The 18,133-nt window shown below is 49.3% G+C and overlaps 1 long non-coding RNA gene across 2 annotated transcripts; it reads left to right on the top strand.

Annotated features, from left to right (window-relative positions):
• Window positions 1–2,036: 2,036 nt before the first annotated feature.
• Window positions 2,037–6,457, top strand: LOC143443482 (uncharacterized). Of its 2 annotated transcripts, XR_013112521.1 has the most exons (4): window positions 2,037–3,585; window positions 4,966–5,101; window positions 6,098–6,190; window positions 6,299–6,457. It is a non-coding gene; the product is annotated as an uncharacterized LOC143443482 (long non-coding RNA). The 2 variants fall into 2 exon arrangements; XR_013112520.1 differs by having other exon boundaries at window positions 6,098–6,457.
• Window positions 6,458–18,133: the final 11,676 nt, after the last annotated feature.

The raw sequence follows: 18,133 nt of genomic DNA, 5'->3' as shown, positions 1-18,133 counted from the left end.
TGTCTTAAACCCACCATCTCTGTTAAGGGTGCTGAGGAAGCATCATGGAGGGCACGGGTGGGCAAGCATAACCAGGACAACTGCTGGAGTTCTTTTGCAGGGCCCTGTGACTAGGTCCCTAGGAAGAATGGTGTGAACTGACCAATCTCTAGGCTGAGGGTGAGTGGATGAGGTGAGGGAATGAGGGGATGGAGGGTTAGAAGGGATGAGGGCTAGGGAGTGGGGAAGGGCCATGGCTTAATCCTGAAGTAGTTAGGAGGGGCTGTCGGTTCCGAAGCTGGAGCACAGGTGAGCAGATGGGCAGAGTGGCTTTTCTTCTGTTGTATAAGCATGATTCAGCTGGTTCTGGAACTCACTGAATAGAGGAAACATTAACCTAGCCAGGGCTATGGCCTTGGGGAGTCAAGGTGAGCAGGGTAAGTGACCCAAACTTTGTTTTGTTTTGTGGAGACAGGGTCTCACTGTGTATGCCCAGGCTAGCCTGGACCTTGAGACTGATTCCTTAGCTCAGCTTCCTGAGGGTGAGATTGCAGGTGGACATCACCAAACCCAGCTACAAACATCCTTTTGGGGCAGTGTTCTCTTATTTTGGGCCATCCTTTCTATCCAGACACCTGCATCCCACCTTGTGAGACACTCCTTTTTCCAGAGGTCACAGTGGTCACTGTATTTCCCCTGGGAAGAGCACACGATGCGTGCTTTTGACATAGAAGCTAAAAGCAGGTGTTGGTGTCAGACCCCACTGTAGTTCCACCTTGAACCAGAGCTCATGTCACCTGAAACCACAGCATCACTCTTTGGAGAGATGAGGTGTGACCTGGAGTTCAGGGCCCTCCTCACACCATACCTCTGCAGCCTTGGGTGGAGCCTGTGTGCATTGTCAAGTCAAACCCTAATATCTCAGTGCCCAGGAGAGCAGGCCTCAGATGACCTCCATGGGCTGACACACAGAGAGGCAGGTGTTGCCTTCCCACCTCAGGGGGATGATGATAAGGGGTGCACAGCAGCAGTCAAAGGAGAGAGGATCCCTAAGAAAGCCTAAATCGCAGGTTTGGCCAGTGAACTGGATCAGGAAGAAATGAGGGTTTCCCAGCCAGGAAGCAGAGAGAAAGGTTCAAGGTGTGTGCAGGGAGGGGCAGGGTCAGCTGGGAGGGATGAAGCCCAGCTCACCAGACAGCAGTGGAGAAGCTGGAAAGGTCAGGGGTCACCAGCAGCTGTGTCACTGGACACTGTGTCCCAGTGGTAACCAGACCATATGATTTTGTAAGACAATCCTCACAAAGCATTTTGGTAACTAACAGATTCTCAATTGCCGTTTCTTTTCATAAAAAAATAATTCAAGAGATATAACTTAGACTTTAAAAAGGAGAAAAATCAGACTAGTGATGACGTGGATGAGTCTTGAGTTTGTTGTATGGAATGAGGTTAAATCATACTAAATGAAATACACTGGAATATGCCAGAATCAAAAGGACCTAATAATTCCTCGGAGGTGAGGTCCATAGAGCAATCAGGAGGGAGTGTGGGGAGAGCTGGGACTGGGGAGCCTTGGAGGTCAGTGTTTAAAGTGGGTGGTTTTATTTAAGAAACAGAAAAGCCCTGGTAATGGGTAGAGCAGATTGGGAGGGCAGATGATGGAGGGTGAGGGAGGGGATGACAGGTGAGGGAGGGGATGACAGGTGAGGGAGGGGATGACAGGTGAGGGAGGGGATGACAGGTGAGGGAGGGGATGATTGATGGAGGGTGAGGGGGGATGATGGAGGGTGAGGGAGGGGATGATGGAGGGTGAGGGGGGATGACAGATGAGGGAGGGGATGATGGAGGGTGAGGGGGGATGACAGGTGAGGGAGGGGATGATGGAGGGTGAGGGAGGGGATAATGGAGGTGAGGGAGGGGATGATGGAGGTGAGGGAGGGGATGATGGAGGGTGAGGGGGGAGATGACAGGTGAGGGAGGGGATGCTGGGGGATGAGGGAGGGTGAGGGAGGGGATGAGGGGGGTCTGGGGATGACTACATAATAGTGAACTTATCGAGTGTGGCAGAACTAGAGGCTTGGAAATGGCTACTGTGGAAGCAGGAGAATTAGGATTTCAAGGTCATTCTTGGTTTCCTAGAGAGTTCAGGGGTAGCCTGAGCTACAGGAGATGCTATCTTACAAAACAAAATGAAAATTGTAAAGACAATCTTCACTGAACATCACCTAAATTTCATTCATCAAACAAATAAATAAACAAACAGACAAACAAACCATTTGGCATTAAAATCTAAAAAGCATAAAGGATCCATTTGACCTTGTATCCCTGCCCTTGGAGCAGACACAGTAAAGAACCCATGCAGAAGAGGCAGGGGCCTGAAAAGTTCGGACAAGAAATAGCAGCAGCACAGGAGCCCAGGACAGCACCCACCCCAGAGTTGTAATCCACAGACCCCCTAAGCCTTCTAGGGGAAGAAACTTAGAGCATTAGTAGCACCAAGAGGACAGCATGTAGGGTGGCCACAGGCAAGTGACACAGTAATCACAGGGGAAACCTCAGCTCCCATCCTGTTCTGCTATAGGGTGTGGTTAAGGCTTGGCCCTCCAAGTGGGAGTGGGAACCTTTGTGAGGAGGACCCTTGTGGAAAGTCTAGATGACTGTGGGACTCTGGTGCCCATCTCTCCCCTCTGTTCCCTGTCTCATGATGTAAGTTCTTTGCTCTCCTATGCCCTAGACATGCTGTGCTTCTTTTACCAAAGGCCAAGCAAGGGGCCAAGTGATCACTGACCGAAATCTCCAAAGGAATGAGGTTAAATAACCATTTCTCTTTATCAGTCAATTACTTTATTACAGTGATGGCAGCCAGCCTAACAACACACCTCCCTCCTTCTCTCCTCTGATTAGCTAGGACTTTCTGTTGGACTCAGCTGTGGGCGCAGGCCTTGCAGGTCAGTCCCCCCAGCACATGCCCAGGGAGGGCTAGGAATGGACATAGCACAGGGGATGCCCTCAGGGTCAGGAGGAAATCCAACCCCAGTGACACAATGGGGACAGGTCATGTGATGCTGCAATGACAGGCACGAGGTAGAGTTAGGGACAGAACAAAGTCAACCCCACTCAAGAGGCTGGAAGCTCAAGGATGAAGAGGGGATGGTGACAGTGCTGAGCCAACTCCACCCACAAGGCTAGAAGCTCAAGGACAAGGGGCAGGGAGACCTAGGCATATTTTTCTGGCTTGTGGCTCTGTGGTACAGCATTTACCTGGCACTTGATGTGGTTGGGAGGCAGGCTCACCTATTTAGCTCCCCCTTCCTTGTACCCAGGGATTCCCAATGGCTGAATTAGCTGGAAGCTACCTGCTAGGCAAAAGACACTGGGCAGCATAGCCAGCTGAGGTCTGCAGCATGGGACAGAGTAAATTCAGGGGCTCTGTGCAGCCAGGTGTGTGGGCAATACAGGAGGCCAGCAGGTCAGGGTGGGGGACAAAGTGGCAGCCTGAGGGCTGGCTGTAGGTCCTCTAGAACCTCACAGAGGGAACTGTGTTCCAATGATGGGCAGAGCCAGTGCAGAAGCTGATCAAGTTTGAAGGGTCTGACATGAGAGAAGAAGGTAAGCAAAGGGCATCTGGAGGGGGGTGGGCTTAAGGAGGGAATGTATGAATTTAAAAGCCCCAGGAAAAGACTCAACTGTGAAGGCAAAGTTAGATGTACAAGAAAAGGAAGAATTTGCAGTCTCTTCAGTTCCTGGGAAGGGTGGGTGTTGTTGGTGGAGGCATCACAAACAGATTCGGGAATAGTCTTCCTGACTCCTTAACTAGGAGGAGAGAAAGAATGGGTGGGTAGAAGGACAAATAAATGGGGACATTTAGAGAAGGACACACACACACACACACACACACACACACACACAGACACACATATACACATACACACACATACACACATATACACAGACACACATACACACATACACACACATATACACACACATACACACATATACACAAACACACATACACACACATACACAGACACACACACACACATACACACACACACATACACACACATACACACACATACAAACACATACACAGACACACATACACACACATATATACATATACACACATACACAAACACACATACACACATACACACACATACACACATACACAGACATACATACACACATATACATACATACACAGACATATACACAGACACACAGACATACACACACATACACAGACACACATACACACAGACACAATACATACATACACACATATACACACATACACACATACACACACACATACACACATACACACACATACACACATACACACACACACACACGTCTATAGATGGATGGATACATGAATAAACAGACAACCACTTAGTACAAGTAGCCTAGCTTGCTTTCTGTTGCTGTAATAAAACGCCATGCTTGAAAGCAAGTTGGGGAGGACAGGGTTTATTTGGCTTACAGGTCCCAGTCCCAGTCCAAAAGGGAAATCAGAGTGGGACCCCAAGGCAGGGACTTGAAGCAGAAGTGGTGTGGGGTGTGGGGGGGTGGCATTGCTTGTCTGCTTGTTCCCCATGACTTACTCAGCTGCTTCTTATACAATCCCAGATCACCTTCCCCAGTTAACACTGCCTGCAATGGGCCAATCTGATGGAGGCATTTCTTCAACTGAGAGTTCCCAAATGACTCTAGCTTATGTCAACTTGTCTAAATGAAGAATAAATGAATAAATGAATAAATAAAATAATTAGGACTGGAATAAAGAGAAAGGGAGGGAGGATGAGTGTAAGAATGGATGTAAAGATGAGTGACTCCATAGATGGATGGGTGGATGGGAGGAAGAGGGGCAGGAGGAGATGAAGAGGGGAAGACTACACGGGTGGGTGGGTGGGTGGGTGGATCTGTAGGTGGAGAGGTGGATGAATGGTAGGTTTCCTTTGTATTTCCTGTTGATACAAGATGGACGATCCTACCACATGGCTTCTCTGCCCTATCTAAAGAACAAAGAGAGAGCATCTTGGTTGTGCTCATCTGCTGAAGTGAGACAGCAAAATTCCAGGGGCAGCAGTGGATGACAACACCAATGCTGGATGAGGTACCTGGTCCTCAAGGTTGACACGGGCTGTACTGGAGCAAAGGGATTAGAGTCTGAGAACACATGGACAGATAGTGGGAGGCAGGGGGCTGGACTGGAAGAGTAACAACCCGCAGGAGACAAAGTAGGCAGTTTAGTACAGCATAGCCAAGTAGCCAATGCTGGGTCAAACTTGGAGAGTTGACCCTGAGTGGTTTATTCTATGCATATTTAAGCATAGCACAATTGGGCGAAAAATTTCCTGGTGATAATTAACTCAATCCTGTGTGCACCATAAAACTCAAGACATGATTACATTGAAAATCGTGTAAAGTATGTGTGACATCTTCTGTAAAGATGGGTTCTATAGATTGACAGGGTCACAATAAGGGCCTGGGAGGTGGTCCAGTGTGGTCTCAGCCACACAGATAGTACAAAGGTCACCAGGCTATTACCCACCTCTGTTTCCAGCCTTCTGAGCAGACAATGGGGTATGCACTTCCCTTTGAAGGAGCAACACCACGTGTTTAACATTCCTGGTTTCCTTAGAGCAGCGCCTCTCAGCCTTCCTAATGCTGCAACCCTTTAATACAGTTCCTCACATTGTGGTGACCCCCAACCATAAAATTATTTTTATTGCTACTTCATAACTGCAATTTTGCTATTGTTATGAATCATAACGTAAATATTATTTAGAGATAAAGGTTTGCCAGAGAGGTCACAACCCACAGATTGAGAACCACCTAATGCTTATCTGTGAACATAAGAACCTCCATGTTTCCCACGCAGTGGTGATCCTGAGGAGTCACAAGGTGACATGCAAGTGAGGGCTTCTTGAGGCTAATGGCAAAGGGCACATATCTGCCTTTTGCACTCTCAGTAATTGATGTTTGCCTGCTCCTGGACCAGCAACCACATCTGCCTTCACTTTAGTCTTTAGCTTTATTTTTTAGAATATATCGTTCTACATTATACTACAACTTATGCTGCTGTTTGATGGTGAAATTTCCCCCATAGGCTTGTGTGTTCGACCATTTGGTCCCCAGCAGGTGGCGCTGTTTTGGAAGGCTGTGGAACCTTTGGAAGCTGAAGCCTTGCTGGAGGAAATAGGTAATTGGGGGCAAGGGCTTGAGGTTGTATAGCCCCGCCCCACTTCCTGTTCACTGTTTCCTAAGTGTGTGCACAATGTGGTCACCCACCTTACGCCTCATCTTCCAGGTCTCCTCCTCCATGATCCTCCATGACCCTTAAACCAGGAGCCAAAATGAACCTCTTAAGTTGTTTTCATTGAGTATTTTGTCATAGCAGTATGGAAAGTAACTGATATATCACACTATTTAGACAGAGCTAAGGTATTCTGCCCCAAATAAACACAGAGATCCATACAAACTCCTGCGAAGTGGGTTTTTTTTTTTTTTTCTAAGAACAGAAATGGGGAAACCTCCAGCCAAGCAAGCCAGAGCCCAGTGCTGGGTTTCCAGGCCCTGAGAGGAGGGTCTAAAATGAGGGCAGGGGCTGGAAGTGTGAGTTCAGTGTCACATTTCTGAAACTTTTTTAAAGTTAAAATGAGGGCCGGTGAGATGGCGCCATAGGTAAGTGCTTCTCATGCAAGCCTGTCAACCTGACTTGAATCCCCCGAACCCGCAGATAAAAGCTCACCACTGCACTGCATGTCTGAGATCCCAGCACTCCTACAGTGAGAAGGGAGGTGGAGACTGGAGAATTATCAGGAAGATGGTGGTCTAGGTAGCCTGGAGACCCTACCTCAAAACGAGGTGGAAGGGGAGAACAGATCCACTGTCCTCTGACCCCTGTGCCCCACCACAGCCTGTGTGTGCCCACACTCACACACACAGGGGAAGGGCCGGGAGAGTTGGACTTCACTGCAGATTCATGTGGGAGCCTTTGTTTCTCAAGAGGGCCCTGACCTGTAGCCATCTCAGTTTTCCTTCCAGACCGTTCTGGTAAGCTCTAGAAGCCTTACTTAGCTGGTGGTGATATGTGTGGCCACTTGTGGGTTTTGTCCTGTGTACTGGTCAGTTCCAATCAGGCCTGTTGGGGAGGAGATAAAACAGCCTATGGAGAGTTACCTTGCTTTACTGGAGACCTTTGCTGCACAGTGTTAGTCCCCAATGGTCTGGCTTAGGGACACTGTACTAGTCAGCTTCCAACCCCTGAAGGCGCAGAGGCTCTGCATCAGCCTAGGGGCTAGCCTGATGCCCCAGCAAGAGGTCAGTCGGCAGAACCAAAGGTCTCCACAGTCAAGGCAGCCTTTGACTGTGAGAGATGGAGCAGGAAAACAGGTAGGACTTTCCAGGCCCTGGACAAGTAGACTCGTTTCAAATGATTCCCAAGAAGGTTCCATGGGATGAAGAGCCAGCCACAGGGCCCACCGCTGTGGGCGCAGGCTGCTTTCTCTGCTCCAGCTTCTTTATCCTCAGAGTCTATTCCCAGGTCCCAGGCTCTCTCTCCAGGGTGCTGCAACAAGCCTCACGGTTACGCCCTCCCAGTTACTTGTCATTCGTGAAGATAACTGCCCCCCCCCCCCCCAGACCCTTTCCACGAGTGCCATCCATCCTTCAGCCCCTTCCTCACAGTGGCTTTCCTAACTGTTCCTCCCAGAGTGCATGTCCCTTTCCTTTGCTGATCTGTGTTCAGGCCCATCCCCCATCTATGACTGGGTGAGCAAACCCACCCTACAGGTAGAGATGGCTCCCTCTGCCCACCCCGTCTTCCACAGAGATGAGAGATGCTGAAAGGGACTGGCCAGCTTGTCATGGGACTGATCCCACATAAAGCTGTTACTTAGATAAAGGCCTCTAGACAGATGCCCCACGGTCAGAATGAGGGCCTATTGGACAGTCCACTCAGCCATCTCTACTTGGACCTGTCCCAGAGCTACAGGGCTGGTGATTCGGTACCCTTTATGTGCTGTATTATCCTGACCACTGGAGCTCCACAGGCATGTGCTGTCTCTTCCTTGAGTCCCATGAAGCATTAACATATTTATTCTGTATGTGGGGTAGTGGTGGGGGAGACATTTGCAACCCCAAGTGCCCGACTGCATTCCCACATCTCCCTGGAAACCCTTCTCTTTTGTTCTCCATATTCTGCCAGCGGCTCTGAGAAGGTCCCTTCAGGGCTGAAGCATTTGAGAAGTCAGGGCCAATGTTGAGAATTCTCTAACTCCCTCCCTCCAATGAGCAGATTAGAGTCACAGAATATTGCAGTGGGTGATCCATTGCTTGGAAGGGCACTGTCCTGGAGAGCCAGGACCCGAGGCAGGTTTAGAGGAGGTGAGAAACAAGCCCCTGAGATGGAGAATTCCCGGGTTATGTCACTCAGTCTGTTCTGGCCTCTCCTGACTGAGAGAACCTGGATATAGGGCCTGAGTTAAGAAGCCAGGCAGACAGCTCTTCAGACTTCTACTTCTCCTCAGCAAAGGGAGCTCGAAGGAGAACAAAGGCACCCAAGGAGGCACAAAGGGAGGGAGTTCCCGTGTGTCCTGTGGCTGTTTATCAGCTGACTGATTCATGATTCTCCCTCCTGTGGCAGATCCCAGAAAGGGACATTTGTTAGCTCACCTCAGTCTCCATGTCACCAATGCCTGTCTGCAAGAAGATGAACTCAGTCCTTCTGCATAAAGAAACATGACCCCAGACATCCCTCTGGGTCCCAGCAACTTGTAATGCTCCTACTTGTACCCAATCCTGAAGACTTGCAGGCAGGATCCAGTCAGGTATGGGCAGGGCAACCTACTCCTGGTAGGTCCTGCTGGCCTGGGAAGCCGGGACTCAGCTGAGAAGGGAGGGAGAGCAGAGCGGCAGGCTCTGGTAGCCCATGTTAAACAACCACTAGTGCGTATCCACTGTGTATCATAGCCCCCAGGCTCTCCGTCTAAGGCGGTTCCAGGAAGGATAACTATGGGTGTGCACCATATGTGTGGGAATCTATAGGTTCCCCCTGGAACCCATGCTGTGGGCTTATGGAGTGTCATTACTATTCAGATGGCACAAGCCCAGCGAAGAAGTCACCCTTCAGTGAAATACCGCTCCCAGGCACAAAACTGGTAATTGGTGTAGGAAGTTAGTTCCCCATGAGTGTGGGCACCTGAGAGGGTCACTCCTGTTGTCACTATCACCATGCTGTGGCAGAAAGGCCATCGAACTCAGTCACCATTGAAACAAGCCTCCACCTTGGAAGCAGTGGGCCTCCTGTATCCCAGAGGTTCAGCGCAGAGGGTCAGGCTGTACCCAGACACATGCACTCAGCATCAGGATATGGCATCCCTGCTTTGAATTTGAAGGGGCAGCGAAGAATGAAAAATGCACCTGTACTGGCTGGTTTTGTGTGTTCACTTGTCACAAGCTGGAGTTATCACAGAGAAAGGAGCCTCCCTTGAGGCAATGCCTTCATGAGATTCCCCTGTAAAACATTTTCTCAATTAGTGATCAAGGGTGGGAGGGCCCAGCCCATTGTGGGTGGTGCCATCCCTGGGCTGGTAGTACTGGGTTCAATAAGAAAGAGCAAGCCAGGGGAGGCAATCCAGTAAGTAACATCCCTTCATGGCCTCTGCATCAGCTCCTGCCTCCAAGTTCCTGCCCTGTGGGAATTCCTGTCCTGACTTCCTTTGGTGATGAACAGCAATGTGGAAGTGTAAGCTGAATAAGCCCTCTCCTCCCCATCTTGCTTCTTGGTCATGATGGTTTTTTGTCCAGGAACAGAAACCGTGACTAAGATAGCACCTAAAGGAGCTTATATGGCCAGATCTGGTTTAGGAACTAAATACATTGGAGCCATGAATACAAGACAGAGGGGGCCAGACGGGGCTGTGCTTCTAACAGGTGTCAAGAGAGCTCGACAGAGTGGGAGCTCAGAATGCTAAAGGAAGCCCAGGGCCAAACACCCGGGGGATGACTTGACCTTTAGGAAGGGTGCGCCTGCGTAGAGTTCACTCTGGGTGAAAGGGGACATTGGGAAGGGCGTACCCATGGAGGGATACAGCACACCAAGGCAAGGACAGCCTTGGGGGACAGCAAGCACAGTGATGTTAAGCTTCAAGGGGGCATTTGCCTGGAAAGCTCCAGAACAGCAAGGAGGACACAGGGTGGCAGACAGCATGGACTCCCTGGGAGTTATGATGCACTGAGCCCCGTCCAGGTGAGTGTGAAGTATGGAGTCCTCTTTCTTCCCTCCTGTTGTATGGCTGTCACCATCTGTTCTGGCCTTCTGCAGAGAGCCCCACCCCACAGAACCCTGTGCCTCTGTCTCCTTTCACTGGTGCTCTGTGAGCTCCTCTCAGTTAGCTCTCTGGGCTCACTCAGAGTGAAGCTCCTCAGGGAGGCCTCCTGGAAAGCTGCTTAGATAAGCAGCCTCCTGCCTCCCTGCCTCCCTGCCTCCCTGCCTCCCTGCCTCCCTGCCTCCCTGCCTCCCTGCCTCCCTGCCTCCCTGCCTCCCTGCCTCCCTGCCTCCCTGCCTCCCTGCCTCCCTGCCTCCCTGCCTCCCTGCCTCCCTGCCTCCCTGCCTCCCTGCCTCCCTGCCTCCCTGCCTCCCTGCCTCCTGCCTCCCTGCCTCCTGTCTCCTGCCTCCTGTCTCCTGCATCTCTGCCTCTCTGCCCCCTACCCCTCTGCTTCCTGCATACTGTACAGTCTCAGATGCTCAGAGATTTCCTATCATTACCTAGTCCCCTTCAGCCCATCCTGGCACATCCTGCATGTCATAGTCCTGTAAAGCTGACTGGAACAGTACAGGAACTGAGAATGGGCAGACACATACAAACGAGCTGAGATCGGGTGGGCTGTGCTTGCTGTGATGGAGCCCAGGGAAGCAGAATCAGGTAGTTTTGTAAGGAGGTCTCTGTTGGGGAGCAGTCTCAGGTTGCAATCCTGAGGGAGGAAACTGCAGTTGTTCATCTGTGCACCTGCTAGTCAACAATTTGTAAACACTGATTCTTGGACCAGAGGGAGACTTTGCGATCTCTCAGAGCCTCGCTTGGGGAAGGCTTTGCCACTCTGCTGGATCTGAGGCAATGGGTCTTTGATATGGCTTTCCCATGTCAGCAACACACACTCGGGAATTCACACATACCCACCCCTTGCTACAAATGCATGCCTAGCTCCCCTCCATACAAAAAAAAAAAAAAAAAAATCCCTTCTTTTATTTTGTCTCAAATCTTACCTCCTCCTCCGCCTTGTTTCAAACCCTCTACCACTCTTTTCCCCTTGGCGTTGGGGAGAAGACCCAGAGTCAGGCCACTGTAATTTGTACATACTAAATACAATGGAGGTTTTTCCTAGAGACAAGTGGTGTCTGTAAATAGTGTCTCCCTTCCAAAGGCTGAGGTACCTTTGCCTTGGTCAATGTCACTCATGAATGCAATGATTTACTAACATCTGTAGTGAAAGCGGTGGTTAGAAACCTTTGCCAGACCAGTCGGGACCATGTTACCCCAGGGCTGCTAGGTTTTCCTGGGAGGTCATCAGCCGGTGTGGGCTTGGCACTCCGAGTGTACAGGCTTGGCAGAGCCGCCCACTGTCAGCTGCTCTCATGAGCAGAACTGAGGCGCTTTGCATCTCCATGGTTCTCCACTGTTGCTACCATTGGCTTGAGCTTGAAAGTCTTTACAGACTCACCAAACCAGCCACCTTCGCTGCCATTTTATATCAAGTGCACTGTACAGTGAGGTTGTGGTGGCAAAGGAGAACATGTCCAGTCCTGCAAAACCAGTACCATATTTTCAACTTTGCTGGGACTTTCCCAATACACAAGGTCTACCAATAAGATCATTATCTCCCAGCCTCCCTGGAGGGCTGTACTAGGAGCTGGTTGTACCCACGGAGTTGATGCTATTTCCAGACATTAGTGTTATCGTGGCTTAAGAAGGATCTATACTCATCTGGTTCAAAGAGTGGTTGCTGGCACACACAAGCAACCCCTGTATGTACTGATACCCCACCAATGTTCTTTGCTCTTATTGTGACTTTGGCATGTCTGCTGCTTCTCTAAGGGAGGGTTATACATCTCTGCTCTGAGGACACCAACTCTTGGCCAGTGGGTTGTAGCTTTGAGCAGTTTCTCTAGGTGTCTACTCCTGCTTTTTAAACACTGCAATCCAAGTCTGTTTGGGGGCTGTGTGTATTTGCTTGCTTATGTGGTGGCAGTCGAAGGCTGCTGGGGCTGCCGGGTAACTGGAACCAACCTTGAGGTGTCTGAGCTACTATCACTAGGAACCTCAGCAAACTCCTGACAGACATTGTTGGGTGACCCAGGCAGGAGCTATGACCTCTTATATCCTGGCCTCAGAATGGCACTTCCTTCTTGATCCCTTGGCACTGCAAGTCAATAAGGCTGGGACCAAGAAGCAAGGTAGGAGGAGCTGGGGAACATGGAGAGGGAGCAGCACCAGAGGAGATGCTGGTGATGAAATACACGCTGCACGTGTGTAATAGCTACACACCCACTAAAAATAAAGGCAAGATGACAAGAAGACATGGAGACTCGTCTTAGATGTCTTAACTGATGGCAGTCACTAACAGTTACCACACTCCACCATGCTGTTTACTTTATTGCTGTGATTTGGAACCAAACCTGCAGTGTGCTAGAGGTAGGGCCCATGCGTGTTTGGCTTTCATAAAGCCTTGGCTAGATCTTGCTTTTTAAAATAATTTCATTGCCAAAAAAATTTTCCGTTTTAATTCTAGTCTCCCCTAAACTCACAATTTGCATCAAATAATGGTCTACTGAGAATGCTTTTTAAGGCCCCAGTTGGCTTGGTTGTGCATATTAGTCCTTTGTTCTTTCCCAGCCAGGCCAGAGGCATTTCCGGAAATGGCTAAATCACTTACTAGGACTAGATGGGAAGGTGAGGTAGAGTGGGCGCACTCAGCAGTACTGGCCACTAGAGGGAGCCTGAGGCTTGCCACCAGGTACTGTGTGCTGCTGGCCTTGGTAGCCGAGGCTTCTACTCCAGTGTGCTCTGTGGCAGCTGGAGTGCTGAGCCAGGCTGCTTAACTTCACTGCACCCCACTCCTTATGTATTACAAAGAGGGGGGAGGGGAGGAGGGGGGAAAGGGAGAAAGGGAGGGAGGGAGGGAGGGAGGGAGGGAGGGAGAGAGAGAGAGAGAGAGAGAGAGAGAGAGAGAGAGAGAGAGAATATGAATCAGATCTGCCTTAGGCATTGCAGGTAAGCTAAGTGAGAAGTTACATCTCATACCCTAGTCCTCTGTTTTATGGCGTATCTTTATGTACCACAAGTGTAATTAAGACTCCTTTAAATAAGATTACTGGGTTTTTGAATTTGTGCGTTTCGTTGCTGAACATGAAGAACAATCAACATCACACAGCCCACTCCTGTGTTCTTATAATGTCCTCTCGGGTCAGCAGTAAGGCAATGCTTACACAGAACTCCAAGCCTCCAAACTCCTGATTATCTGGAGTTTCTCTTTTGGCAGCTTAAAACATTTTAGGTCAAGTGGTACCACCTGAATTTCTCAGCATCTTTAGGGGCAGAGGCAAGGGAGTCGTGACTCTGAGGGCAGCCTGGGCTATGAGGACACTGTCTTTCCATGTATTGCAGCAGGATACCTCCTGCTCTGTCATGTCTCCCCTCCTAGCACTTCTGTGGACTTCCCAATCCTTGTGTTTGGGGGCTGAGTGGGCTACTTTCTCCTTCTCCAGTTCCTGGCTCCCAACCTGTAATCTAGGCTCCACACATTGCCCATGTCCACCCTAAGCCTTGTCCTGAGTGGTAGAATCCTACACCCACCCACACACCTGGTGATGCCACTGGGAGGTCTGATTGGCATCTCAGTTTTAGCCTATTGAGAACATGACTCTCTATCCTGTAGCCTTAACCCTGTGGCTCCCACCTTCCCTGTTGAGGCAGTATTTGTTTCTTGGTCCTCTGGGGTCGGGGGGTAGAGACCATAATTGGCCTGGCACTCATGTCTTCTACATAGCTCCCTGCTCCACACACAGCTTACGCTGCTGTGTTATGGTGACTGATATCCCCAAATTCCAGAGACTCGAAACGAATGCTTCCATCTGCTCATACGTATGTGGCCCTCAGCGCAGCTGAGTCTCTGTCCACGTCTTCTTCATGCCAGAGGCAACACTGAAGCATGGGTCCTAACCAAGCTGGCAGGTCATGGCTGGAGGGAAGAGCAGCGACAACCCCCGCCAGCCCTTTACTGTTTAGCTTCCTCTGTGACAGTGAAGACCCAGCCCAGGTGGGCAGCTGGCTTCTTATGAACTATTGGGGACACCACCACCTACCTCAGCTCTTCATAGATGTGTGTGTGTGATGCTGACAAAACAGTCGCTGGCCACAGCAGCTTCTCTAGGGATCTAGGATCAACATGACTTATGAGGGTCCAAAAGGAGACCCATCAAGGGGGCGCTGTCTTAGTTACTTTTACACTGTTGTGATAAGACACAGTACCAAGGCAACTTATGGAAGGAAGGGTTTGTTGGCAGAGGGCAAGTTCATGACCACTGTGGCAGGAAACATGGCAGTAGGCAGGCAGGCAGGCAGGCATGATGTTGGAGCAGTAGCTGAGAGCTTACATGTCGAGACAACAACCATAAGACAGGCAGGCAGGCAGACAGACAGACAGACAGACAGACAGACAGAGCTAACTGGGAATGGTGTGCAGTTTTTGAAACTTAAAAGTCTACCCTGTGACATACATTTTTCAACAAGGTCACACCTCTTAATCTTTCCCAAATAATTCCACCAACCGGCGATCAAACATTCAAACACACGAGCCTATCGATTCTCATTTAAAATCGCACAGATGTAAGTACACATCTGGAGAATAATCAAAAAAGGGCTGGAGAGATGGCTCAGTGGTTAGGAGCACTTGCCACTTTTGCAGCGGACCAGGGCTTGATTCCCAAGACACACATGGTAGCTCACGACTGTCTGTAACTATAATCCCGGGGGAGCTAAGACCTTCGTCTGGCCTCTGTAGGTACCTGGCACTCACAAGATGCACTGACATATATGCAGGCAAGCACCCATATATATTAAAGAAAAAATTAGAAAATGAGGAAACCATGACCTGTAGCCCAGGCAAGTCCCTAGGAGGCGAGGCTGGAGACACAGCTATGGTGGGAGAAAGGGGTCATAAAAAAGCAGACATACCCACAAAAGTTCACCTTGAATTCCTACCAACAAAGTCTTTGTTTAAAGCCCAGAATACACCACAGATCACCATAGCTGTATGTAGCTCTCTAGGCCTCTAGGACAGGCTGCTATGTTTAAAAAGAAAACAATGAAAATTCCAGATCATTCTTGCATGAAAAGAGCAGAGAGTTGAATACATATTCCCATTCATTCCAGTTTGTATTGCTGTAATAGTGTGAGAATCACAAACCCCGCACAGGAGGGCAAGGTAGAAAGGACTGTGACATTTTCAAAGCTTTTTTTTTTTTTTTTTTTTTTTTTTTTTAAAGCATCTTGAGTTTTGAACCATGTGAATGTATTACTTGTTCTCTCACCAGATAAATCAATTATAGAGATAAAGGGACCACACTGAGCACACTGCATCAGACTCTGAGTTTGCAGCAAGAATAGCCCCCATGACAGCACACATCCTCTGCCTTTCCTCTACCACACACACACACACACACACACACACACACACACACACACACACACACTTCCAGGGTGGGATGACTGGGCTGAGATCACCAGCCCCACAGATCTTGGCAGGACGAAGCTGCAGGTCTAATTTGTATGGAAGAGGCGCCCTGCTCCCTGGCCATAGTCCTGGCATGGCAGCTCTCCCAGGAAAGCAGAGAACAAGGAGCTTTGTCCTGTCACAAATGGGAACACAAAGGCCCGGAAACATGGGCTGACTATAAGGAGGGGGCACCTATGTGGCCATTTGGCCTGCTGGGGACTCTTGCCTGGGGACCCCTGCCTGTTACCAAGGAGCCTATGGCCTCTCACCTCCCTGGACCCTGGACCACAAGCCCCAGGGTGCAGAGAGCTTTCGATTTGCAGCCAAGTGCACACAGTCTTGACTTAAAAGACCTGTCTCCAAGGAAATGGGTCTTCCTGTCCATGGGCCCCAGTGTCTAAAGGGGACCGAAGGGATATGTCTTGTGGTTCTGGAAGGATCCATACAGTATTGTCACCACTCACAAGCATGAGTGTGCAGAGAAAGGGCTAGGTGTCACCATCTCCCACCCAGAAATGATGTTTCAAAACTTGGTGATGTGTGAGACTTGCACACACATTTGCTGTCATGGCTGGGTGGAGAAATCAAACACAAATGGCCCTGCTATACTCTTGCCTGGTCCTTTGCCACACTCTGCCACTTCCAGCTCATCCTGACACCCGAGGATTACAGGCTGGAGCGGAGGATGTATGTTCTTTGGGTGTGGCCATTGTGCCAATCTCTCTGTTGACTTACTCACTGCAAAGGTAAGTCAGACCTCTGCCCTTCCTGTGTCCAGGGCAACTTGTCTGGCTGCTAGCACTAATGCCACAAGACAATCCCCCTAAGCCCCTGAGCTCTATGCTGCACACACATCTCTTCAGAGCCATCCTAGGAGTCTGTGACGTCAGCACCATGTCCTTTACCATGCCCCAGTGACCGCCTCACTCTTTACCTGTATGTTTGGCAGACTGGCTTGTTTATTTAGCTAGCTGATTTTGGACCTTTTGAGAAAGGGTTTTACTGTGTAGGCAGGCTGGCCACCTGCCCAGTCTCCTGAGCACTGTGATATGTGGCATATGACGTGGCACTTGTCTGGGTTAGAAGTGCTTCCTGTGATCTGTGACAATTTGTTTTTAAATTGTGTATTTAGATTATCCACATATAAAGTTATTGTTGATGCAGGCATACTTGGTGGTACATGCCTTTAATCCCAGTGTTGGGAGACAGAGGCATGTAGAACTCTGAGAGTTTGCAGTCAGCCTAGTCTACACAGTGAGTTCCAGGACAGCCGGGAATGTATCATTAGATGCTGTCTCAAAGAAAACGTCATTATTATATAACTGTGTCAACCCTGCTGCCCATTACACCCACTCTCTTTATTTTCCTGCTTTTTCAATTCAGTTTATATTGTATATAATATATAATTTATATATTACATTTATAATTATTTATAATTTAGTGTTTATATCAGTTCATTTCCTCTTCTTACACAGCATATCCACATTTTCTTAAGTTAGTGGCTGTTCTAGAATTTGCACAATATACATTTGCAGCTATTTTAAAGGCACCATGCTTTCTTGCAGAGCAAGCAAGACAGGACCCAGGGTCTGTGTGCACCAGGCAAGGGCTCTCTTGCAGGGCTGCCCTAACCCCAAAGCTCCACAGTTCCTCCTTCCAGCCTGCACCTGTGACAACTCCCCAGCATGTCACCTACGCACACCCTGTGCTCACATAACCAGTAATGCTGTCACCCTTGTGAACAAGTGGTCATTTACCAGCTCAGTGGGGAGCATGGCAATTAAACTTACAGTCGACCTTCATCCAATCCTCCATGACTTATATGATTTCCCCCCCTAGAAGAACTTTAGAACTTTTAATCTCTCTCTCTCTCTCTCTCTCTCTCTCTCTCTCTCTCTCTCTCTCTCTCCCTTTTCCTCCCTCCCTCCCTCCCTCCCTCCATTTATTTTCCATAGTGGTTGTAAGCTACACGTGGGTGCTAGCAGCCAAACCCAGGTCCTCTGAGAGAGCAGCACATGCTTTTAACCTCTAAGCCATCTCTACAGCCCTCACAGTTAACCTTTCCAGCAGGATGTGTCTGTTGGCAATGGATTCCCTCAGCTTTTATCTGACAGAATAGTTCTCTTTCACTTCTAAAAACTAATTTTGTTTTATGTACAATTCAAGTCACTGGCTTTGCTTTCAAGTATTTTAAATGTTTACCCACTCTTACTTTTTACTTAAAGATTTATTTTTTTAAATTATGTGTATGTTGTCTGCATCTGTGCGAGTTTATACCACTCAAGTACTGTGGAGCAATGTGGAGGCCAGATGAGGACACTGGATCCCCCTGGTGCTAGAGCTCCAGGTGGTTGGAAGAGGCCAGACA

This window comes from Arvicanthis niloticus, chromosome 9, assembly GCF_011762505.2.
Source record: "Arvicanthis niloticus isolate mArvNil1 chromosome 9, mArvNil1.pat.X, whole genome shotgun sequence".
NCBI lineage: Eukaryota > Metazoa > Chordata > Mammalia > Rodentia > Muridae > Arvicanthis > Arvicanthis niloticus.
This window is presented reverse-complemented; position numbering and strand designations above follow the sequence as displayed.